This window comes from Ambystoma mexicanum, chromosome 5q, assembly GCF_040938575.1.
Source record: "Ambystoma mexicanum isolate Mex_15411 chromosome 5q, UKY_AmexF1_1, whole genome shotgun sequence".
In the NCBI taxonomy this organism is placed as follows: Eukaryota; Metazoa; Chordata; class Amphibia; order Caudata; family Ambystomatidae; genus Ambystoma; species Ambystoma mexicanum.
In genome coordinates this window covers 1,236,554,286-1,236,561,412 of record NC_090933.1, presented here as the reverse complement: position 1 = coordinate 1,236,561,412, position 7,127 = coordinate 1,236,554,286, and the positions used below count along the sequence as shown (strand labels likewise).

The window sequence follows — 7,127 nt, the reverse complement described above, 5'->3', positions numbered from 1 at the left end:
TAAAGAGACTTCTTCCGGGCAAGGTGAGCGCTCAGAATCTGGCACTGTGTGGCACACAATGCCACACCCCTGTCAATAATTACATTTTACTCCACAGGGCGGGTGGCTGAATAATATGTACCTCTAGGAGCGTGCGCATGGAGACGGCGCACCCCAAACGCAGGTACAGGACAGCGCCTGCAATTGATGTATGCAACTATGATGGTTATGGCTTTAATTGCACATGTTGCGCAGGGTTCCAGTCTTGATTGATGATAATAGCATTTCAAAATAAACGATGCACTTTGGAAAGATAATGATGTGTGATATAACGTCAAATGCATTACTCAAAGAACTGCCGTGGGACAAAGTATATGCACTGCGTTGAATAATTATTGATCCAACCATGCTGCATGAGGCCATTCTGGGGTGGGTGTAATGCTTTCTTTTGTGCTGGCTGAGTGGGCCACAGGCCCAGGGATGCCTTTGCATCCCATCTTGGGGTTAACCCGACCCTCAGCCCTGGGAGGGGGTGATGCCATTTCTCGCTGGCCTGGAGCCAGCCAGGTTAATGGACCTCTTCTGCACATGCCAGGGCAGGTGGAGAGGCAACACAGCCCGTGGTGTGGTGACCAATCTCCCTGCTCAACTCCTGTGCCCCTAAGTGCAATAGAAATGGTCACACAGTGAAGGCAATCTGGTGATACATTTCAATCAAATGTATTCTTCAAAATGTAAAAAAAAATACTCAAATCTGTGAGCAGCTATGAAGAAACTTAACTTTAAAAGAAACAAAACCAGATATGAAATCAACACCAATGGGTGGGGAAACCAAGTGGAAAGGTGAAGCTTACGGTGTGCAGCAGCAGTGTGGGTGTGGCTCTGAGTGCAGGGGGCACTGCTTCCCCCTGCACTAGATGAGTATTGGCCCTCTACATCGGCAAAATACTACCAAGTGGAAAGGTGGAGTTTACAGTGTGCAGCAGCAGTGTGGGTGTTGCTCTGAGTGCAGGGGGCACTGCTTCCCCCTGCACTAGATGAGTGTTGACCATCTACATCTGCAAAATACTACCAAGTGGAAAGGTGAAGCTTACGGTGTGCAGCAGCAGTGTGGGTGTGGCTCTGAGTGCAGGGGGCACTGCTTCCCCCTGCACTAGATGAGTATTGGCCCTCTACATCGGCAAAATACTACCAAGTGGAAAGGTGGAGTTTACAGTGTGCAGCAGCAGTGTGGGTGTTGCTCTGAGTGCAGGGGGCACTGCTTCCCCCTGCACTAGATGAGTGTTGACCACCTACATCTGCACAATGCTACCAAGTGGAAAGGTGGAGCTTACGGTGTGCAGCAGCAGTGTGGGTGTGGCTCTGAGTGCAGAGGACACTGCTTCCCCCTGCACTAGATGAGTATTGGCCCTCTACATCGGCAAAATACTACCAAGTGGAGCTTGCAACGTGTAGCAGCAGTGAGGGTGTAGCTCTGAGTGCAGGGGGCACAGCTTCCCCCTGCACTAGATGAGTATTGGCCCTCTACATCGGCAAAATACTACCAAGTGGACAAGTGGAGCTTGCAACGTGCAGCAGCAGTGTGGGTGTGGCTCTGAGTGCCGGGGGCACTACTTCTCTCTGCACTAGATGGGTGTTGGCCCTCTACATCTGCAAAATACTACCAAGTGGAAAGGTGGAGCTTACGGTGTGCAGCAGCAGTGTGGGTGCGACTCTAGGTGCCGGGGGCACTGCTTCCCCCTGCACTAGATGAGTGTTGGCCCTCTACATCTGCAAAATACTACCAAGTGGAAAGGTGGAGCTTACGGTGTGCAGCAGCAGTGTGGGTGTGACTCTAGGTGCCGGGGACACTGCTTCCCCCTGCACTAGATGAGGGTTGGCCCTCTACATCTGCAAAATACTACCAAGTGGAAAGGTGGAGCTTACGGTGTGCAGCAGCAGTGTGGGTGTGACTCTGGGTGCCGGGGGCACTGCTTCCCCCTGCACTCGATGGGTATTGGCCCTCTACATCTATAGAATTTTAGTTGTGGGATGCATTTCCAAGACCCCTGCCCTCCGAAACGATTCAGAAAGATGTACTAGGGATACATGATAATAATAATGATGTATTTCTTAGGTAGCGCTACGCACCCATAGGTCTCAGAGTGTTCAAATAATAGAAGGCATTATTATCCCACAGAGTGGTACACGTTTTATTGACCTCCGAAAAATGAAAGGCTAAGTTGACCCTGCCGGGATTCGAACCTGCCACAGTTGGCTGCACACAGATATCAGGGGCGAGTGCTTAGCTCACTGTGCTATCTGACCCACATGACATAAATGTGTGACTGTATCGGATAGAGCAGGCTTGTCCAACCTTTTTGAATGTGGGGCCGAAGCATTAACTTTTTGTCACCCAGTGGGCCGGCGAGCCAAAAGTCAACAACCTCACCCAAAGCAGTATATTAAAAAGCGATATTGTGTGACCTTTGACACAATAGCATCACAGGCAGTGATAGCCATGCAGTCCCAAAGATAGCTTTTGGTGTCATGGGCAGTGATCAAAGGTTAGTTGCCTGTGATTTCTTTCAGTGTCTATGTGTTCATATTTTTCTGAAATAGTGGGGGCGTCCGAGCGCAGCGAAGGAGCTATAAGGTTCTAGGGAGGGTTTGGGGGGGTTACCCCCCCAAGAATTTTATTTCAAATATGGGGTTGAAATTGTGAATTTTACAGCAGAAAAGGTGACCAAAAAGCCATAAGTTTAGAATCAGTTCTAAAGGGGAACATGAAAATTCCATGTCACCAACAGCAGAAAAGAACATTTTACAACACAACACATTTTAATGATCAATGTGTCCACAGTGTAAAACAGCACTGTCACTGATGTAACACATTGTCATGCTGGTTCTACCCAAAATATGCCCCTGTAGCAACATGTCTATGCTGGCTGTTCCCAATATAGGCCAGCATTGTCCTGTACAAAGCATGATTGATGCTGCCTGAGCATGTGCAGTGTGCCCAATACATATGGCAGTTTATCTCTGTAATACACATTACTTCTGTGGTGATGAAATAAGCATAATTCAATTCAACAGACAAAATGTGGAAAAGCGATCACCCAAAGGTGAACCTAATTGAAGAAAAGCAATTTGAGCACAATCTTAAAGTATTCAACCTAGCAGGCCTAGTGCACACTTTACCTTTTCTTTCACCAATAAATCAGGGGGAGAGCGCAAACGCAGTCCCACACTACCCGAAATAATGCAGTCGTGTATCCTGCATTTGGGAACATAGCAGGGGTCAGCAAATCTGATGTGCAATGGGTAAGCCTCACCCTGGGAGATCTGCCCTTGAGATCAGAATCTCCCCTGCCAGCTAAGTATGAGTTGCATGCAAGAGGGCAGGGGTTGGGTCAGTTCTGGGAAGCCCCGCTAAACGAGGGTGAGAAGGCAGGCCCGGACCCAGCTCCAACCCCCTAGCCCCCCGGAAGCTCTGAGCATCTGCAGAGCTGCCTGTCCCACGTGCAGGGGGAAGCTCCAGCAGGCAGAGCCCAGAAGAAGAGCAGATTGTAGCGCAGTTCCTTCCTCCCATCATGCCCTGCTCGGCCCGAGATTAGAATAAATAGCAGGATGGCTCGAGCAGGCCTGTTGCAGTCTGCCCACAGGCCTGTCGGCCCCACAAGGGCCCATGGCCCTCCTGAGTGGAGCTGCCCAGCGCTCGCCCAATTGACACCATCATAATCATCCAGGACCTCGACGCTCAACCACCGCTGAATCTCAGAGTTCTGCTCAATGACAATGCTGAATTTTTGACATCTTTGCCGTAACCATATGCCGTGTGGTGTCAGCCGAGCCTGCACAGCGCCAAAGGCAAGTATTCCTTGTCCGGGCCCCGAGGTCACTTAGTCTTCCAGTGCCATCCACTTGGCACAGCCTACTGTTCCCAGTGTTTTCTACCCGCAAATCAGCATGACTGCCAAACAGAACTGCATCATTGGGGCCCAATGCTGCTGCTCTCTGACTTGACCCCAGCCCAGTGCAAAGGCACCCATGCTTCTGGTCTGATGCTGAAAAGCCTGGCTCTGCTGAGATCCAAAAGACAAGAACTAAGGTATTTTTGGAATATAGTACTATTGTTTTTTGTGTTGCAACTGTATCAGCTCACACCCCTCCTGAAGGGTATAGGCTGCCCTCAGACTGCGCTACCAAAAGAGTGAAAATAAGTTATACCTGTTGGGCTTGCCTGTTTCACTTTTATGATTGGGATCACTGCTGCATGGGTATTAAGCGCGTTATAAATAACCTATCATATCAGATCATATCATAGATCACAGATCAAGATCATAAGCAACTTTCAGAAACCTTGGCAGGTGGTCCACTGAGGCCCATTTGCAGGTTGCAGTGTGTTATTGGGGCACTACTAGGGTAACATATTGTGCTGTACATGTGGTACTCGCCATGCTTTGGTACCCCACTGGCCACATCTATAATGTCCAATGTACTTGGTATATGCATGGACATTTTCATCAATCCGCACTGTGCTTAGAGGTAAACGTAACAGAGCTCCCGCTGTTCTTTGTCTCGAGACGAGGAAAAAAAGCACTGCAAAGGTTAAGTTTCTCAGCTGATAAAGGTTCATCTTCGGTGACATTCGCAATTCAAAAGAACGATTTTTGGGGCAGACAGGCTGTGTTGCCGCAACCCCTGCTGAACATATGTCCAGAGATGACGAACCTTGAAAGTAACTCCGTACAATGGCCCTCCGAGCAGCAGCCCACGGCTAATCAGGGGTTCAGGAATCCACTGTGCTGCCCACGCTGAGAGGAACTCCTGCACAGCACCTGTCCACATAATCCTTCGCCCGGGCCAGCACTCTCTTCTCCTCACCTCACCACCTCCTCCCTTCATCTCAGCTCGCCTTTTGCCCCTCAGAGCACCATGCAAGAGAGGAACAGACATGCCTGGGCCGGAGCCCATTCCTCTCTTGCATGGTGGGTCCTACTTGCCTGAAATGGGATATTAAAAATGCATAGTAATCGCTACTATATTAATCCCATTGTTCATAGTTTGTGGGAGTACTGGGCAATTGTATGGACCCGCGCTCACTGAAAATGAATCGTATTCCCGAGGTACGCCTCACTATGCCGTGATACAAATTAGTCTCTCCTTCCTCTATCATCAAGTCCCAAGATCTTGACAAATGACAAATTCTTGACAAATGTATTTATTTCTGCAATGTTTGTTGGATATCCGACAAACATTGCATAAATAAATAAATTAACGCTTCGTGGCTGAGGACTGTAACTACCTCTGTTGACCCCATGGGGTCACCAAAGGAAGCAACAGATTTGCGCACAGGCACATTTAAAAAAAAAAATTAAAAAAAATCTTTATTTTATTATTCTTTTTTTTTTTACTCAAGAGTTGTCCAACATACAGCCTTGCGGGCCACATAAAATGGCTTGGCGGGCTGCATTGTGGCCCGCGGGCCGTATGTTGGACAGCCTTGGGATAGAGGGTGCCCTGTAGGGGCTAGAGAACATTATAAGTTTGCAGTAATGGAGGGTAGGAGAGCAATGTTTAGTCATGTGTCAAGAAGCACTGAACTATGGCCTTTTTAAGATTGAGGCCTTGGGCGGCCAGGCTCCAGAAATAGCAATAACACATCGTAGTATTTCAGCATCAGTACAGTTTCCCATCCCCCTTCCCAACTCAGGCAGAAGACGAAAGGGCCAACACACCAAATAGATACAACCACCCCATTGTCCCATGCGGCAGACCTAAGCAGCTAAAAAGGAATATGAATAGCCATGTACGAACAGTGTTGTGAACAATGATTACAATTGAATAGGTCCAAGAGAAATAGGTGCTAACAGAATACTCCTGTTTTTTATCACCCTCTGCATCAAAGAAGAATAAAAATTTCCAAGCTCTGTTGTAGAATCAATCTTATTTTTTATCTAATGTTAGTACAGTTCAAAATAAAATGGACGTTTCAGAGTTAGCAACAAGAGAAAAGGGAGGTCATTGACCTAAAGTACAGAAAATATTTACATCACACGGAATCAAAGGTTTTTCGATAGGACAACCATTTTGTGTGTGCAAGACAAAATCAAAATCAAATTTCATTTTTCAAGGGCTTTCGCATGAAAATGGCAAACATATAAACAATTGGACATTTACAACATCATTTGAAGATTTACTGTTATGATATGATATGATAGGTTAGGTTATTTATAACATGCTTAATACCCAGAGGTTTCTAAGCGCGAACCCAGGAATCAAACCTGTGCTACTCCTTGTAGTCTTGCTTCCAAGGCAAGCACATTGCCCCTGAGCTATCCTCCCGGGACATGGGGTACAAGGTAAACAGAACAAAACTGCAATATTGCCAACAGGAAATGTTATACCTGGGTCAACTTATTTCTATTTATGGTAAGAAAATAACCCAAGAGCTCTATGTGAGGTGTAAAACTGTGACCCCAGCCACCTTTTTGACAGAGATTGTCACGGACGATGATGGCATATGACTTATGAGGGACGGGACAAGGACATACCAAAAGCACGCGATTATGCTCTTGATGATGGGAAGTGTTCTTCATTGACGGGTCAGCAAGGATTGACCGGGCGATGGGCAGGAGGCATGTGGGAGTAGCAGTTGTCCATTTAGTGTATGGGGAATATGAAACAGTAGTGCAGAAAAGGTTACCCATGCATTAGCCGGCCCAAACAGCTAAACCCATTGCCTTAATAGAAGCATCGGAAGCCTCATAGGGGTGCCAAGTGACAATCTATTCCGACTTGGCATACGTCACCATTATGGTGCATTGTAGATTAGCACAGTGGAAGAGGAGGAGATTTAAAAGAGGAGATGGGTCCCTTGTACAAAATGCGGCTTTGCTGAACAGGTTAATTCATGCCCTAAACTGAACCACTCTAGCAGCAGTGGTGAAATGCGCCTCCCACACCAATAATACAAACAAAATGTATCTCGAAAATGCTGCAGCAAATACAGCAGGGAAAAACACAGCATACCTCCCGCTTACCGGAAATTGCAGAATACCCTGAAGTTGCAAACATGCAGGTACAATTGCCAGCCCCTTACACATCCATGCCCATAAGTGAAATAATTGAATTACAAGGTAGGGCTCCATCAGAGAAAGAAGTGT

At 47.3% G+C, this 7,127-nt stretch overlaps 1 non-coding gene across 1 annotated transcript; it reads right to left on the bottom strand.

Annotated features, from left to right (window-relative positions):
• Positions 1–3,180: 3,180 nt before the first annotated feature.
• LOC138498973 (U1 spliceosomal RNA) lies at positions 3,181–3,342 on the bottom strand. Its single transcript, XR_011279060.1, has one exon. It is a non-coding gene; the product is annotated as a U1 spliceosomal RNA (small nuclear RNA).
• Positions 3,343–7,127: the final 3,785 nt, after the last annotated feature.